The sequence below is a fragment of the Myodes glareolus genome, chromosome 3 (assembly GCF_982192425.1).
Source record: "Myodes glareolus chromosome 3, mMyoGla1.1, whole genome shotgun sequence".
NCBI classification, from domain to species: domain Eukaryota; kingdom Metazoa; phylum Chordata; class Mammalia; order Rodentia; family Cricetidae; genus Myodes; species Myodes glareolus.
Genome location: NC_142028.1, coordinates 104,894,750 through 104,913,698, shown reverse-complemented (window position 1 = coordinate 104,913,698; position 18,949 = coordinate 104,894,750). Strand labels below are relative to the sequence as shown.

General features: G+C 42.6%; 1 protein-coding gene and 1 pseudogene across 5 annotated transcripts in view; one reads left to right on the top strand and one right to left on the bottom strand.

The window, feature by feature from the left end:
* The window catches only part of Adamtsl1 (ADAMTS like 1), a 924,007-nt gene that overhangs the window by 698,524 nt on the left and 206,534 nt on the right, over positions 1-18,949 (top strand). The window lies entirely within an intron of this gene.
* LOC148122774 (Nuclear RNase P) lies at positions 5,160-5,349 on the bottom strand (annotated as a pseudogene).

Sequence of the window (18,949 nt, the reverse complement as noted above, 5' to 3'; positions counted from 1 at the left end):
ATTCACCATGAATCTCGGCTTCAGGATGGACTTACCAGAGGTTCTGCCCATGGTAACCTTGGACAAGAAATCGCATTTCTTTTCCTCCAGGCCAAAAGTTTTTTCCATTTTCTGTGTTCCTTCTAAGAGTCTATTTTTCCCCTAAGCTTTTATTGGAAAACATCTGGAATTAAATGAATATAAAGTTATTCTTAAATTGGATTATGTAAAATATTTAATGTATTCATACAAATTTGAAAATAAGCCAGGTAATTTAAGAAATATAAAAAAATGTAAAGAAAATCACGCTTTCACCAGTGATTCATAATGAAATAAATGTCTGTGTTTCTTTAATAAAAGACCTAAAGGTAGAGATTATCATTTTAAAATTTGTCTAGTTTAGCTGTTGGAGTTCACCTCAGCTTACACAGGTTGACTCCATATTTGACTGCTGTGAATGACAGACATGAGACAGCAGACATCTCTTCAAGGTCCTCATTCGCTTCATGTCCTTTGCTTGCATACCCAGATGGAGATTGTCGCATCATACAGCACATCATGGTACTTCTCTTTTCTCAACCTTCTGAGGAATTCTTTTCTGGTTGGTTGAGCCAGCACATACATCCACACTCAGCAGGCAGCCTCCCTTCTCAGCCTTTTCGCCAGCTTTGGCTTTCTCGGGTCTTTAGCCTTCATCTCAGTCAGTATGAGATGACAGGTGACCGTCGTGTTTGGTGCCGCTGGGTGTCTAAAGCCTGGCGGCCCTTTCCACATCCTCTGTGAAGAAGTGCCTTTTAGATCGTTGACCCATTTAACTGAGTCATTTATATTTTTTTGCTGTTCGGTTGTGTTTCTGATGTATTTTGGATATTGACTACTGATGGTTCTCTCCCATTCTCTGGGATGTTCTCTTTCTCCTGTTGAGTGTTTCCTTTGCTGTGTACAATATTTTTAGTCTAATATAATATCATCTTTTCATTTTGCTTTTGCTGCCTTTTCTTTTGAAGTACAGTTCCCAAAGTCATTGTTAAGACCAACTAATGTCATCAAGCTATTTCCAGTTTCTTCTAGCATGTTTATAGTTTTAGGATCTACATTAATTTTTGTGAAGGAAAGAGTATGAGCTGATTTTTGTATGATTTCTGTATGATTAGGGATATTGACCATACATGTCTGGGTTAATTTGTGGGCTTTCTATTCTGTTCCTCTGGTTTCTCTTTCTGTGTTCACACCAGTGCAATGCTGTTTTGATCACTGTACCACTGTAGCAGACTTTGAAATCAGGTTGTGTGATGCTTCTAGCTTTGTTGTTTGGGATTCAAGATTGCTTTGTCTACTCAAGTTTTCTGTTCTACATGAATTTTTGAATCATCTTTTATTTCTATGAAAGCTATCTTTGGGATTTTGATAAAGATGCATTGAATTTGTAGGTCATTTTGAATGAGGTAGTCTTGTAGACATTTTAACGTTATTCCTCCAATATATAGGCATGACATATTCTTCCAGTCATTTGTGTCTCGGTCAATTTGTTATCACAATATTTTACATTTTTTAGGGAATAGAACTTTTACTTTCTTAGTTACATTTACTCATCTTTCTCTCTAAAGAAGCATGTCTTCCAAAATATTTAAACTCCAAACATTGGTTATACAAGCAAATTTGGCCATGCTAGTGTGCTATGATGGGTAAGCATTCTAGAATTTACTGTGTTCCCCTGCTTACTGACTGTGTGACCTCTTGTATAATGCTTTATCTGCTTGAGCCTATTTACTCCTTCATAAAATGGTAACAGAATAGGACCACTCCCAATGGTGCCCCCATGGGGTATTAAATGAGATAATGTGTATAAAAGTAAATAGAATTAAATTACTTCCTTCCTGTCTTTTTGAAATGCTTTTAACTGCCAGTCAACAAATCACAATGCATGCTCTACACAATAGCAGAAAGTTTCTTCTCTAAAGATGGTCACAGGCTGATCAGTTTACAACTGGTGTCCCAGCAACAATTTGGCAGGTGTGGCCTATAAAAGAAATAGATGTGAAAGTAGACTGTCCATGACATCTGCCAATATGTGAATCACTGGGGGTCACCAGTTGGGCTGTAAACCCTTCCTCCTGTGCCATATGTTTCTGCCCTGAAGCTGCAGATTTGGCAAATGGTTCTCACCCTCCCTGAAAGAGTCCACCCTTCTCAGAAGCTCTGATTTTTCTCTAATTTTGAAAGTACTGTGTTGGGATGTGTTTGGGGGTTGCCTGTTTGAAGAGTTTATGCAATGATCCAGATTAGATGAAAAGAAACACGAGGAACACTGAGCTCTGAATGTCAAGGGAGCACTCAGCCAGAGAGGAAAGGCTAGGCATATGCAGAGCTGAACACATACACTGGCCAGTGGAGGACAGTCATTTCCTGCAGAGGACAGTTTACAGAGATGTGGATTGTTGGCGGTAGGGGACCCAGTAAGAAGACTAGCACTGTCCCAGATGCTGCCTATGTGACAGCTCGGTATGAATTTCAGAAAATTAACAAACACTGATTATATGCCTTCTCATGTATATGGTGATTTAAATTGTGTGTAGACTTGGAAGGGTTGATGTAGCTGTATGTGTGTTAGTTAACAAATGCATCACTTCACAAAGTTAAGGAGCATTGACGGTAACACAAAAAATGGTTAGTTGTAATACTCTACAGGAAGAATACAAAGTGTGTGATTCCCATTTGGAATCAGTTAGTGTTAGGCAGACACAATCCCTTTCTATTTTTCCCCAGAAAACATTGAGTATAATTATGTATGTAATCAAGTTCCCTAAAGGTATTTTTATTCTATGAGGTATTTTAAGGTAAAGACTAGAAATCAGTAAGGGCAAATAACGAGTTCCAGTAAGTTTATGGAACACCCATGTCTCAGCATCCTTCATGTAGAAAATGCTTGGGAAGAGGTGCAAGTGGGGCCATGCCGTGATGGGCACACCTTTAATCCCAGCACCTAGGAGGCAGAGGCAGGAGGATCTCTGTGAGTTTGAGGCCAGCCTGATCTACAAAGCAAGTTCCAGGACAGCCAGGGTGGTTACACAGAGAAACCTTGTCAAAGAAAAAAAGGAAGAAAAGAGAGCCAGAAGCAAGAGAGTAAGGGCATGCTTTACAACTGCATTTACAGAATAAGAGACCACACCCAAGTGGGCTGGTATATTAAATGCTATTGGCTGGAGGAGCAGAATGTGCTCCCACAGCATACCTACAATGTACTTCCCCAACTGCATATCCCATGTTAACAGGGTTTTAAAAAATCATTTTTCTAAGCCAGGGACCCTGAGAGGGAAAGTGAAGTCAACTGTAGGAAAGCAAAGAAGTCAATGGTTGCATACTGATTCGTCTTCCTATTCAACCTGGACACATTGCGGGTCCCCTAGAAAGCAGTCCAAGTCTGCAAAGAGTCTCATGAGGATTGGAATGAGCTAGTTTGAGGATGTTGCCTTTCTTTTGGGACTCCATGGCTTCATACCTTCAGACAGCAGGGCTTCAGGTGGAGGATCAGGAAGCAATCCTTCACTCTTACTGCAGAGCATGGCTCTGTGCTATTCCGCCCTTGCCATGTCTGTCTCTATTCTGCTCCTTTGAGTCCTTGTACTTCTTCTCCTGAACACTGTGATGGTCCTCCTAGCCTCAGCTCTGCTCTTATATTCAGATTTGAATTATTTTACTCCTGGATACATGACCTCTGATGTTCCTAGAAAGGCATCTTTGCCTGAAGTCATAGCAGCATTAGCTAGAGCCATAGCCCATGCCACCCTGAGCAAATCATGTGCTGCGGGGCGCCATCCTGTCCAGCAGGAATGAACCCCACCAAAAACGAGAATTCCTTCTCTGGTCACATCTTTATTTGGAGCATTCCCTTGAGGAAAATTGGGGGAAGGGACGATAGAGCAGGGACGAGAGAAAGCTTAGAGAGAGGAAGTAGGGTCCCGAGGCATCTGCTTTTAAACGGTGGAGCAGCTTGAACGCTGTCCTGATTGGTTAATGCCATCCTGCTGGTCTGAGCATGTGCAGGCAAGGGTGCAGGCAGGGTTGCTCAGCCCCACGTGGCTACCTCCAAACTGCAGGACCACCTGTGCCTCCAGGTGGCTCCCAACATCTCCCCCTAATTATTGTCTTTAAGAGCAATAAGGCAAAACTATTTTCCAATCTGGTCCCCACCTAGACGCAGCATGCCAAGGATATCTCTGCTCCCACCCATTCCTAAGGAAGGAAAAGGCAAAGTAGAGTAAGAGATAAGAGGTTGCACAGGGTGTTGCTCAAGTCGATGGTGTGAAACAGCTGCTCTTGGCACCGCCCAGAAGGTCATCTCTGCTGTCTCCGCATGAATCTTCCACAGCAGGACACTCAGCATCCACTGGGTCGTCTTCTTTATCTCTCTGGTCGGTCTCGCTGGCATCCAGATGTATGTCAGCATTCCTAGAAAAACATAAACAAAACTCTCCTCCCAAATTAACATTTAAGAGTATTAAAAACTCTCAGTGTAAAAATTCAGCACAATCAGTACTGGAAGTAGGCTGGTTTTGAACTTAGAGACTTGCATGTCTCCGTTTCAAAGAGCAAATCTTGTTTGCCTGTACCAGCAAAATTTTGAATTAAAAATTAAGTGTATAGAATGCAAGAGAAATCCTTTCTCTGGGGGAAGCTTTCACTGGTAGTGTAGTCCCCCTCTATTGTTTAAAAACCAAAGCAGTTGTCATTGGGAATTGAACTCAGGACCTTTGGAAGAGCAGTCAGTGCTCTTAACCTCTGAGCCATCTCTCCAGCTCCCCTATTTAGATGGAAAAACCTCTAGGTAACATTGTTTATCTCACCAGGTGCCTCAGGCAAAAGGTCCGCCTTTCTTTGTTACCTAGGATACGGTAACCAGGTAAACATGCCTTTATTATGATAATCACGACCAGTTCTTTAAGGGAGAATGGGCGTAGCATCGATCTGGCTACTTCCTGCTGACGAAGGGACGTTGTTTAGGGGATAAATGTTTTTATCTGACTGAATTTTTGGCGACAAATGTTTTTATCTGACTGAATTCTTGGCGACCTTGGCTGAGGGCGGCAGCAGCGGACAGCGGCAGCTGCCATAGCTCCGCCTCTGAAGCCCCTTATGGCGCGCTCCGCATGGCCCCGCCCCGGGCCGTGCGCGGGCTCGCCTTTTCACCTCAGGCAATGAACTCGCACCGCCGGCTGTGAGTCTTTTTCAAGCTCCGGCGAGGGGGGGCATCCGCCCACCCGTGGAGGGGCTTCTCCTGCCCGGTCCGCCTGCGCGCAGAGCCCCGTTCTCTGGGAACTCACCTCCCCGCTCGCCCATGTTGCTATGGAAACACAGTTTTTCCGCAGAGCCGATTCAGCTCCTCTCTGCCTTCTATGGCGCCGCTGCTCACCACGCAGCTTCCGCCTCAGTCAGGCGAGTCCGCTCAGGTGCTGAAAAAGTCCTCCAAAAACCATAGCCCCGCCAGAAGGCCGGGACATATAGCCTCTGATGTCACACGGACTTTAGCCTGCCCGCGACCTGGCTATTCGCAGGCCTCCAGCAAACTCCCCGCCAGCAACTGGTTGCGTCTCCCTCCTGAGTAGCTGGGATCACAGGTGTGCACCACCGTGCCTGGCCCACTTCCGTGTTTCTAATCAGGCATTACCGCTCAAAGGCGGGCCGGCTGCCGCCAGCACTCTCAGCACGATCAAGCAGCTTGTCTTTCTCAGTCAAAAATTAAAGTTTTTTGTACGTGAGAGCCAGAGACTGAGCTCTCTTAACAAAATTAGGCGAAAATCACCTCAGAAACTCTGTGGCTCTTTAAGAACAGGGAAGGCAGTCTTAGAACACGATCAAACTCGCCGAGTCTCTTATCAGCGAGTACGCACGGAGGAAGCCGCGGATCTCCCAACCGTAAACCTCGCTTTTTCTCAGCTCCACCTGCACTGAACTTAAGGGATTTTTCTTCCCCGTTGCTTTTTGTACCTTCTTTCAGATACCTTAACTTTGATTTTTTTTTTTTTGTATTTTCTTTTCTATTTAGGCCTATCCTTTGAAATTCCTTTTTACATTTCTTTTCCTCCCCTTTCTGGGGATTTCAACCGACGTCACTCACCGCTCCATGTTCTCAGAGTTCTGAAATTCAAGGCTCTCTGTGCTGGTGTCTGATCTTGGCTTTTTCTTCCGGGCTTTCAGGGTCCCCCGGCGTAGTTGTCAGGGTCCCTCTGCGTCCCGGAGTTTCGAGCACCAGTTGCGGGGCGCCATCCTGTCCAGCAGGAATGAACCCCACCAAAAACGAGAATTCCTTCTCTGGTCACATCTTTATTTGGAGCATTCCCTTGAGGAAAATTGGGGGAAGGGACGATAGAGCAGGGACGAGAGAAAGCTTAGAGAGAGGAAGTAGGGTCCCGAGGCATCTGCTTTTAAACGGTGGAGCAGCTTGAACGCTGTCCTGATTGGTTAATGCCATCCTGCTGGTCTGAGCATGTGCAGGCAAGGGTGCAGGCAGGGTTGCTCAGCCCCACGTGGCTACCTCCAAACTGCAGGACCACCTGTGCCTCCAGGTGGCTCCCAACAATGTGCTTCCCTACTGAGGCTCACAATTTCAAAGTGCTTGAAAATTCTTTAAGGTGTATAAAGTCTAAGTTGAAAGCTACTAGTTTTTAAGATTTAATCGTAGAATTTCCGAGTGTTAAAATTATCAGGCATTTCTGACAGTGGGAAGACTGAGTCCATGCTTCATTCTTCTGATAACTAGCTCTTCTTTTTTCCTTAATAAAATTTATTTCTTTTACATCACGATGACAGTTTTCCCTCCCCCCTCTCCTCTGACTCAGCCCCCCCCTTCTACTCCTCCTCTGTTTCTGTTCCTTCTTCCCTCTCTTCAGCAGGATTCCCAAAGTTTGGCCTAGTGTTTGGCTGTGGGTCTCTGCATCTATTTCTATCATTTTATGGGATGAAGGCTCTCTGGGCGTCAGGCTAGACCACACTTGGTTGGCCACTCCCACCCTTACCCCAGCACATCCCATAGGCAATAGAGAATGTAGGTCAAAGGTTGTGTGGCTGGCTGGTCCTCCACTGGAAGTCTTGTCTGGTCACAGAAGATGGTTCAAGCTGGGTATCTACTGTAGTTTGGAGTCTTATCTGGGTTCATCCTTATAGATTCCTGGGAGTTTAGGTCATACTTCAAAAACCTGTACTCCACAAAACTGTAAAAATCTAAAAGAAATGGACAAATTTCTTGATAGACAGCACATACCATAATTAAATCAAGACAGACAGTTTAAATAGACTCCTATCTCCTAAGTAATTTAAAGTCTCCGAAACAAAAAAACCAAGGTCAGATGGTTTCAGCACATAATTCAACCAGAAGAAGAGCTAGTGCCAATACTCCTCAAATTATTCCACAAAATAGAAACAGCAAAAAACATTGCCAATTTTTTATGAGCCCACAGTCACCTTGATAACCAAACCACACAAAGACTCAACAAAGAAATAGAATTACAGACCAATTTTCTTCATGAACATTGATGCAAAAATGCTCAACTAAATACTCACAAACTGAATCTAAGAACACATCAAAAAGATCATCCATCATGGTCAAGTAGGCTTCATCCCAGAGATGCAGGGATGATTCAACATACAAAACTCAGTCAATGTAATCCACCACATAAACAAACTGAAAGAAAAAGACCACATGGCCATTTCATTAAATGCTGAAAAAGCCTTTGACATAATCTACATCCCCTTCATGATAAAAGTCTTGGATATATCATGGATACAAGGGACACACTTAAATATAATAAAAAGCAATATGAAGCAAGCCAATGGTGTACATCAAATTAAATGAATAGAAACTCAAAGCAATTCTGCTAAAATCAGGAACAAAATAAGGCTGTTCATTCTCTCCATATCTATTCAATATAGTGTTTGAGGTTCTAGTGAGAGCAATAAGACAACAAAAGGAGATCACGGGGATAAAATTAGATCATATTACCAAAAGCAACCTAAAAATTCAGCACAATTCCCATCAAAATCCCAGCACGATTCTTTATATGACTAGCACTTCTTACAAGTCTTTTCTGAATATTATCCTGCCTATGGAGATAGTTTTTTATTTGTTATATTATGTGTGTTTGTACATGCTCACATGTGCCATAGTACATGTGTCGAGGTCAAAGGCAACTTTCTTTCTTTATTTATTTATTCATTTTTTGAGGTAGGGTTTCTGTGTAACAGCCCTGGCTGTCCTGGAACTCATTCTGTAGACAAGACTGGCCTCTAACTCACAGAGATCAGCCTTCCTCTGCCTCCTGAATATTGGGATTAAAGGAATGCACCACCACTGCCTGGCTCAAAGACAAATTTCAAAATTCAGTTGTGTCCTTCTAGCTTGCATTCCATGGATCAAACTCAGATTGTCAGATTTGTTCAACAAGGGTTTTAATGATCTTAGCCATCTTGCCAGCACAAGAGGTAGCCTTTGAAGAAGGGTAGAGAGTGGTCTTAGGCAGAGATTGCTTTTTAATGTTCTGTTTCATTTCATGAGACATATCATTTGGTGAAGAGCTAAGCAATGTCTTTAAAATAATTGTCAAATATATTGAAAATGTGAGTGATCCTAAAACTTTATCACAAATAATAGCTTACTCAACGGGACCATGATTCATCTATCTGTCTATCTATCTATCTATTACATATATATGTGTGTATGCACATATATATTGTATCTATGTGTATATATGCATACACACACACACATATGTTATTTGTTCACCTATACATCAATTTATTTAGCAACTGTTTGACCACCTACTGTATGCCAAACATTGGAAATAATGGCAAAGGAAAAATGATGATCAAGAGGACCGTGAGGTGGCAGACTATGGAGAGGGGCAGTGAAGTCCCCCACTTAATTCCCAGACACCTGGTTCTATAAAGACTTGGTTCTGTTGCCTGTCACTGAAAACTCAAACAAAAGCATTTAAAACTTTTTTTCTCACTCTGAGAAAGTAGTATTCTGCCAATTGCCAAAAATAGCCCTTTCAGATACAATAGACCAAGATAGTTAAGAAGCAGGTACCTGGGTTTTATTCCCCTTTCTCTTTGTTCTAGGAAGTAGGCTGACTTATTCCCACAATCCCTATGCCATCCCGAGTCACAAGGGAGACAGACTGCCCCAAGAGTACTGCCACCCAGTCAGCTCACACGCTGGGTGACCACTCACCCAAGGCTCCTTTTGTGCATCCAGAGTAGCAGCTTCACTGCAGCATAGTGGGTGAGGGGATTGCTGCCTGCCAACAGTGCCACCTGTCTGTCTGGGGTAGAGGCTCTGGCGTCAGTTGGGCGGAGGAGGGGATGGTACTTAACTGGGTAACATAGGGAAGCTAACAGGTCACCCTTTTCTCAAGAGAGAAGGAATGGGTGCTTTCAGGGTATCTGGGGACCACCATGAACGGATCCTATCTTCGTGTGCTCATGGTGTCTCCTTCTTTCCTTGAGCTGGACACAGACTCAGAGGTCAACCAGTTCCTCTCCCCACACACACTGTGCCTCTGTCCAGCTCCATTTTAAGATGCTGTCAACTATGAGCCTTCCCATTCGTTTTTCAGTGTGGGAAGTCCTTCAGCTGAATTGGAATCCCTGAAATGTTACAATTAGAGGAAGAAGAGATTGGTCCGGAACATTTTTTATTCTTATTAGCATAAGGAGGTCAAAATTTCATACACCAGATGTGTTCGGCTCCCTGCACCAACATTCTAAGGTGTCAAACTGAAGCTTTGCAAATACTCTTGAGGACCGGCACGTGATGTCTGAGGAATCAGGGTTGGGGAAACTGCAGAGCTAATGATAACAAGGCCTGAGAGATCCAGAATGAAGAAAACCAGAACAAAGAGCTAGGGCTGGCCCATCTCCATGAGCAACCGCTAGACCACCTAAGACACACATCACGTTGGACTTATCTTTATTTTAGACACTTGTCTCTACTATAAAATGAAAATTGAAAGAAACATTATAAAAGGAATGCGAGTATGGAAAAAGGTGAATGCACGTTTCATCGTGCCACCTCTGTGGAGATGGGTGGTACCCTAAAAAGAATAGCAGTTTCAGAGATGCATAGACCCAAATTCAAATACTACTTTGCTCTGTCTTAGCTGTGCAGCCTTGAACAAATCAATGAACCTCTCCGAGCTTCATTCTTCTCATTGTAACTTAAATGAGGAAAATCACACAGTCACAAGATGAAATTTAATATAAATAAAAGTATTTCAGCCCTGATAGGAATTTGGTAAGTGCTGGCCTTCACTGTCACTGTTAAACAAACACGCAAACAAAAAAGAAACCATGACTTATGCAGAAAGGAAAAGCAGAAATGTTTCACATGTGGACAAAACAAGCAAGGTTATGAAGCAAGTGCTCTCCATTCTCATGATTAAGTTAATCCATTTGAAAAGGCTCCTTTTCATTTTTGAGCTGTTCAAATATAAATTCTTAGCCTCAGACCCTTCCCTCTCTCTTTACCCTCTCCATGGAACTCACCCCGGACAACACTCTTCTGCAGCCACTACTTCTCCTTCCTTCTGCCAACCATCCCTCCAGACACCAAAACACTCCATTCCCGTCATCCATTCCCTCCTCTTAGGCTACAGAGGGTTTTATCAGTAGCTTCTAGGTTGCCTATAAAAGGACCTGCTCCATCTTTTCTGTCCTTTTAATAGACCTGAAGGCAACTAGACACCATGTAGATATTCCAGGTCAAGGCTTCCTCTTTTTAACCATAACTAGTTCTGATCCCATCATTGTGTGCCCAGGTCTCCATTGCCAGAATTCTCAAAAAGACTCTAACAAAATAGGTGGCAGATAGGGTGCCGGTTGTCCTGGGTCCCCTAACCTGCCACAACTGCAGTTAGGGGCAAAAGAGCAACGGGTTGTTGCTGTGAGTCTTTGACCTGTACCCACAGTGTCAACTATCTAGGTTACAATGCTCTCAGAGCAGCAAGCACCCGTGTGATTTCAGTGGGTTAGAGTTGATAGAAACATATCATATACTTTATATGCCATATCAGGGGAGAATAAGACAGAAAAGAGCTCTCAAAGTTTTTTCTCCCAATGTCTCAGAGGTACTGGGTTCAATTGAGAGGCCTCGTTTAATAGCTTCTGCATGATTATCACATCTCTGAAGGAAGTGAGGGGATGTCAGAGTTCAAACAATCAAACAATAATGAGACGAATGTTGGATCCCTAATCCAGCCATTGGGTACCATGTCTGATAAATGGGACTGTGGTGGACTGGTGTTGATATACAGGCGATGCACTCCTCTACTCCTCTGGGAAAGTCCCTATCCCTTCAGATGCTTTTTTTTTTTTTGAAGATGGGTTTATCAGTGTTTACTCCAATAGGAAAGGGTCTTTTTGTTTGTTTGTTTGTTTTTGGGGGGAGACAGGGTTTCTCTGTGACTTTGGAGCCTGTCCTGGAACTAGCTCTCGTAGACCAGGCTGGCCTCGAACTCACAGAGATCGGCCTGCCTCTGCCTCCCGAGTGCTGGGATTAAAGGCGTGGGCCACCACTGCCCGGAAGGAAAGGATCTTAAAGGTCCACTGATCAGGGTTCCAGTGTCAAATGACATGGACTGTGTGTTCCTGCCCTCTCTGTCCCTCTCCTCTCGGCCTCTCCCAGACTTTCTGAAGGAACAGTCCCCTCTGCTCATCTAAACGCTAAAGTCAGTCTAGAGTTTGGCACTTGCAGATTTTCTTATCTCTTCTTATCCACTATTTCTACTTTTCCTGTATTCTGGGTGTTTATGCTACTTACCAAGGTGAGCAGTAGCGAGGTAGGGCCAGCTTTAAAATAGTCTGAAAACCAGTTCCATCAGTTTACCCTAAAAAAGGGCGGGGGGGGGGAGGAGCTCTTCCCAGAGAGGTGAGTGGGTGCTCGCCTGGGCAGCCTGCCTGTCCGGGAAGAGAGCACAGCTCCTCCCCCCTCAGCTTCTGCTGCAGGGTCTTAGGTGTTCCACGGGACCCCTCCCTCCCCCCACTGCTGCGGGCCCTTTGTCTCCCGGGTCCTGGGAAGACCAGCTAGCCCTGTTGCACTGCTGAGGAGTTCTTCCCAGAGAGTGCTGAGGAGCTCTATCCAGACAGTGCTGAGAAGTCCTACCCAGAGAGTGTTGAGGAGTTCTATCCAGAAAGTGCTGAGGAGTTTCATCCAGAGTGGAGGAGATGGGCAGGCGCCAATGCAAGAATTCCTCCAACAACCTGAAAGGCAACATGACATCCCCAGAATCCAGGGAGCTCGAAACTAGAAGAATTGAACACCCTACTCCAGAAGAAATAGAAGAAATCGACTCTAAGCGGATCTTTATGAAAATAATAGAGGAACTTAAACAGGAGGTGAAAATCTGCCGTAAAGAAATGGAAGATAAGTATAACAAAAAGATTGAGGAAATGAGTAAAGAAATGGAAGAGAAATATACCAAAAAGTTTGAAGAAATGAGTAAATCCGTAAATGAAATTCTGGGAAACCAAGAAAAAACAATCAAACAGGTAATGGAAACAGTTCAAGATTTGAAAACTGAAATGGAGTCAATGAAGAAATCACAAACCGAGGGCCGGCTGGCTATGGAAAATCTAGGTAAACGAACAGAGACTTCAGAAACAAGCATAACCAACAGAATACAAGAGATAGAAGAAAGAATCTCAGACTCTGAGGACACCATAGAGAAATTAAACACTCTGACCAAAGAAAACAGCAAATCCAACAAATTCTCATCACAAAACATTCAGGAACTGTGGGACACAATAAAAAAACCAAATCTAAGAATAATAGGAGTAGAAGAAGGAGAAGAATTGCATGTCAAAGGTCCAGAAAATATACTCAACAAAATTATAGAAGAAAACTTTCCCATCCTAAAGAACGATATTCCTATGAAGGTTCAAGAAGCATACAGAACACCGAATAGACTGGATCAGAAAAAAACATCCCCTCGCCATATAATAATCAAAACACAAAGCATTCAGACTAAAGAAAGGATATTGAGAGCTGCAAAGGAAAAAGGTCAAGTAACTTATAAAAGTAAACCTATCAGACTTACACCAGACTTCTCTATGGAAACCATAAAAGCCAGAAGGCCCTGGATAGAGGTACTGCAGAAACTAAGAGACCATGGATGCAAGCCCAGACTACTTTACCCAGCCAAGCTATTGTTCACTATCAACGGAGAAAACAAAATATTCCAGGATAAAAACAAATTTAAACAATACGTAGCTACTAATCCAGCCTTACAGAGAATATAAGAAGGAAAATCACAACCCAAGGAATCCAACATTCCCAACACTGCCTACATTAACTCAGACATCTAGCGACCCTTCACAAGCACAACTCAAAGAAGGAAAACACATACACTCTACTACCCAAAAAAATGACCGGAGTCATCAATCACTGGTCATTAATATCACTTAATATCACTGGACTCAACTCACCTATAAAGAGGCACAGACTTAGAGATTGGATACGAAAACAGGATCCAATATTCTGCTGTCTACAAGAAGCACACCTCAACCACAAAGACAGACACCTACTCAGAGTAAAGGGTTGGGAAAAGGTTTTCCAAGCAAATGGACCTAAAAAACAAGCGGGTGTGGCCATTCTAATATCTAACAAAATCGACTTCAAACTAAAATCAATCAGAAGAGATGGAGATGGACATTTCATACTCATAACAGGAACAATTCATCAGGAAGAAGTCTCAATCTTGAATATCTATGCCCCTAATATAAAGGCACCCACATATGTAAAAGAAACTCTTCTAGAACTCAAGGCAGTCATCAAACCACACACACTAATAGTAGGAGACTTCAACACTCCTCTCTCACCAATGGACAGGTCAATCAGACAGAAACCTAACAGAGAAATAAGAGATTTATTGGAGGTACTGAATCAAATGGACTTAACAGACATCTATAGAACATTCCACCCAAATAGGAAAGAATATACCTTCTTCTCTGCAGCTCATGGAACCTTCTCGAAAATTGACCACATACTTGGTAACAAAGCAAACTTCCACAGATACAAAAAAATATTAGTAACCACCTGTGTCTTGTCAGATCACCATGGATTAAAATTAGAATTCAACAACAATGGTACCCCCAGAAAGCCAACAAACTCATGGAAGTTGAAAAGCCAACTACTAAATCACCCCTGGATCAAGGAAGAAATAAAGAAAGAAATTAAAGTCTTCCTTGAATTTAATGAAAACAAAGACACAACGTATTCAAACCTATGGGACACTATGAAAGCAGTGCTAAGAGGAAAGTTCATAGCACTAAGTGCCCAATTAAAGAAAATGGAGAAAGCACACATTGGAGACTTAACAGCACACTTGAAAGCTCTAGAAAAAAAAGAAGCTGATTTACCCAGGAGGAGTAGAAGACTGGAAATAATCAAACTGAGGGCTGAAATCAACAAAATAGAAACACAGAAAACAATCCAAAGAATCAATGAAGCAAAAAGCTGGTTCTTGGAGAAAATAAACAAGATTGACAAACCCCTAACCAAACTAATCAAACGGCAGAGAGAGAACTTGCAAATTAATAGGATCAGAAATGAAAAGGGGGACATAACCACAGACACAGAGGAAATTCAGAGAATCATTAGATCTTACTACGAAAGTTTATATGCCACAAAGTTGGAAAATGTAAAAGAAATGGACATTTTTTTAGATAAGTACCATATACCAAAGTTGAACCAAGACCAGGTGAACAATCTAAATAGACCTGTCAGTCGTGAAGAATTAGAAGCTGTTATCAAAAATCTCCCTACCAAAAAAAGCCCAGGACCAGATGGTTTCAATGCAGAATTCTACCAGAACTTCCAGGAAGAGCTAATACCTATACTCCTTAATGTATTCCACAATATAGAAACAGAAGAGTCACTGCCAAACTCTTTTTATGAAGCTACAGTCACCCTAATACCAAAACCACACAAAGACACAACCAAGAAAGAGAATTACAGGCCAATCTCACTCATGAACATCGATGCGAAAATTCTCAATAAAATACTGGCAAACCGAATCCAAGAACACATTAGAAAAATTATCCATGATGATCAAGTAGGCTTCATCCCAGAGATGCAGGGATGGTTCAACATACGCAAATCTATCAATGTAATCCATCATATAAATAAACTGAAAGAAAAAAAAAAACCATGTGATCATTTCATTGGATGCTGAAAAGGCATTTGACAAAATTCAACACCCATTTATGATAAAGGTGTTGGAGAGACTGGGGATACAAGGATCATACCTAAATATAATAAAAGCAATATACAGCAAGCCGACAGCTAACATCAAACTGAATGGAGAGAAACTCAAAGCCTTTCCACTAAAATCAGGAACGCGACAAGGCTGTCCACTCTCTCCATACCTCTTCAATATAGTGCTTGAAGTTCTAGCAATAGCAATAAGACAACATAAGGAGATCAAGGGGATTCGAATTGGAAAGGATGAAGTTAAACTTTCGTTATTTGCTGACGATATGATAGTGTACATAAGAGACCCCAAAAACTCTACCAAAGAACTCCTACAGCTGATAAACACCTTTAGTAACGTGGCAGGATACAAGATCAACTCCAAAAAATCAGTGGCCCTTCTATACACAAAGGATAAAGAAGCGTAGAGGGAAATCAGAGAAACATCACCTTTCACGATAGCCACAAATAGCATAAAATATCTTGGGGTTACTCTAACCAAGGAAGTGAAAGACCTATTTGACAAGAACTTTAAGCCTTTGAAAAGAGAAATTGAGGAGGATATCAGAAAATGGAAAGACCTCCCCTGCTCTTGGATTGGGAGAATCAACATAGTAAAAATGGCAATTCTACCAAAAGCAATCTATAGATTCAATGCAATCCCCATCAAAATCCCATCAAACTTCTTCACAGACCTTGAGAGAACAATAATCAAGTTTATATGGCAAAACAAAAAACCCAGGATAGCCAAAACAATCTTATACAATAAAGGAACTTCTGGAAGCATTACTATCCCTGACTTCAAACTCTATTACAGAGCTACAGTATTGAAAACAGCTTGGTATTGGCATAAGAACAGAGAAGTTGACCTATGGAATCGAATAGAAGACCCGGATACTAACCCTCAAACCTATGAACATCTAATTTTCGACAAGGGAGCTAAAGGTATACAATGGAAGAAGGAAAGCATCTTTAACAAATGGTGCTGGCATAACTGGATGTCAACCTGTAGAAGAATGAAAATAGATCCATATCTATCACCATGCACAAAACTCAAGTCCAAATGGATTAAAGACATCAACATCAATCTGTCCACTTTGAACCTGATAGAAGAGAAAGTGGGAAGTAGTCTACAAGATATAGGCACAGGAGGCCACTTCCTAAGTAGGACCTCAGTAGCACAGACAATAAGAGAAATAATGAATAAATGGGACCTGCTGAAACTGAGAAGCTTCTGTAAAGCAAAGGACACTGTCAGTAAGACAAAAAGGCTGCCTTCTGACTGGGAGAAGATCTTCACCAACCCCTCATCAGACAAAGGTCTGATCTCCAGAATATACAAAGAACTCAAGAAACTAGACACTAAAACTCTAATTAACCCAATTAAAAAATGGGGTACTGATCTGAACAGAGAATTCACAACAGATGAACTTCGAATGGCCAGAAGACACTTAAGGTCATGCTCAACCTCCTTAGCGATCAGGGAAATGCAAATCAAAACAACTTTGAGATACCATCTTACACCTGTCAGAATAGCTAAAGTCAAGAACACCAATGATAGCCTATGCTGGAGAGGATGTGGAATGAGGGGAACACTCATCCATTGTTGGTGGGAATGCAAACTTGTGCAGCCACTGTGGAAATCAGTGTGGCGGTTTCTCAGGAAACTGGGAGTCAACCTCCCTCAGGACCCAGCAATTCCACTCTTGGGAATATACCCAAGAGATGCCCTATCATACCACAAAAGCATTTGTTCAACTATGTTCATAGCAGCACTATTTGTAATAGCCAGAACCTGGAAACAACCTAGGTGCCCCTCAATAGAAGAATGGTTAAAGAAGGTGTGGAACATATATACATTAGAGTTTTACTCAGCGGTAAAGAACAATGACATCTTGAATTTTGCATGCAAATGGATGGAAATAGAAAACGCTTTACTGAGTGAGGTAACCCAGACCCAAAAAGAGGAATATGATATGTACTCACTCATAAGTGGATTCTAGCCATAGTTAAAGGTCTTTGGGTCTATAATTTGTGATCCTAGAGAAGCTAGATAAGAAGGTGAACCTGAAGAAAATTTATAGAGTTATCCTCCTGGATAATAGAACTAGGCAAGATTGCCAAGCAAAGTCAGGTACATGGGGGGTGGGAGGGTGGAAGTAAGGGAAGATGGTTAGGGAGAGGGGAGAGGGCGAGAATTGGGGATGGCTTGGGGGAATGGGAGGGGGGAGGGAGGAAGGATGGTTATGGGAGCAGGGAAGTTTATGTCACAACTAAGAGAGCCATTCTAGGGTTTGCAGGAGACTTGATTCTTGAGGGGTTCCCAGTAAAAATTAAATAAAAATAAATAAATAAATAAATAAATAAATAAATAAATAAATAAATAGAAAAGGAAAAAAAAAAGAAAAAGAAAACGCTTTATTGAGTCAGGTAAGCCAGACCCAAAAAGAGGAATAAGGTATGTATTCACTCATAAGTGGATTCTAGCCATAATTAAAGGTCTTTGAGCCTATTATTCGTGATCCTAGAGAAGCTAAATAAGGAGGTGAACCTGAAGAAAATTCAGGTAGTTTTCCTCCTGGAGATTGGAAATAGACAAGAGTTCCAGGTAACCAAGGGTGCATGGGGGGGTTGGGAGGGTAGTTGGAAGGGGAGGAGGTTAGAGAGAAGGGATCAGGGGAGGAATGGGAAATGCTCGGGGGACTGGGAGGGGGGGAGGGAGGAAGGATAGATATGGGTTCAGGGAAGAATATATCTCAACTGTGGAAGTCAGTTTAGGGTTTACTAGAGACTTGACTGTAAATGGGATCCCAGGTCCAAGGAGAGATCCCCAGATTGTTCTCTGGACAGAGGAGAGGGTGCCTGAACTGGCCTTGGCCCATAACCATACTGATGAATATTTTGCTTATCACCATAGATCCTTCATCTGGCAATAGATGGAGATAGAGACGGGGACCCACATTGGAACACTGGACTTAACTCCCTAGGTCTAAGCAAGAAGCAGAAGGAAGAAGAACGTGAGCAGGGAGGGCAAGATCAGAGGGAACCTTCATCCGGCAGTGAATGGCGATGCAGAAGGAGACCCACATTGGAGCACCGGACTGAGCCCCCCAAAGTCCAAAGGAGGAGCAGAAGGAGGAAGAACATGAAAAAGGAAATCAGAACCGCAAGGGGAGCGATCACCCACTGATACAAGGCAACTGATCTAATGAGAGTTCACCAAGGCCAGTTGACCGGGACTGAAGGAGCGCTTGATCCAACCAGATTCTCTGGAGGAGGCTGGATTCTCTGAATGTGGCTGGCCCGAAGTCTTTCTAAAAAGCCATTGACAATGACTCTGGGACTTGTTTCCTCTGCATATCTGGATTTTTGGGGATCCAGTCTGATTGGATACTCACCTTCCTGGTCCTGGAGGGAGCGGGGAGGAACTTGAACTACCCACAGGGCAGGAAACCCTGACTGCTCTTAGGGATGGAGAGGGAAGAGGAGAGGGAGTGGGGGGAGTGGGAGGGTGTTGGGAGGAGGGGCGAAAATGGAAACTTTTATATTTTAATAAACTTTAAAAAAAACGGGCGGGGGGCAGCCTGGGACATTAGAGAGACTTAAGAACACTCAACAGCTTAGGCTGTAATTCAGCGGGACGCTGATGCTTTTCTACTCATTATTACAATATACATTCCAGTATATAGCTGGAGTAAGAAGTAATTCTGCCTTTATTCCTGGAACCAC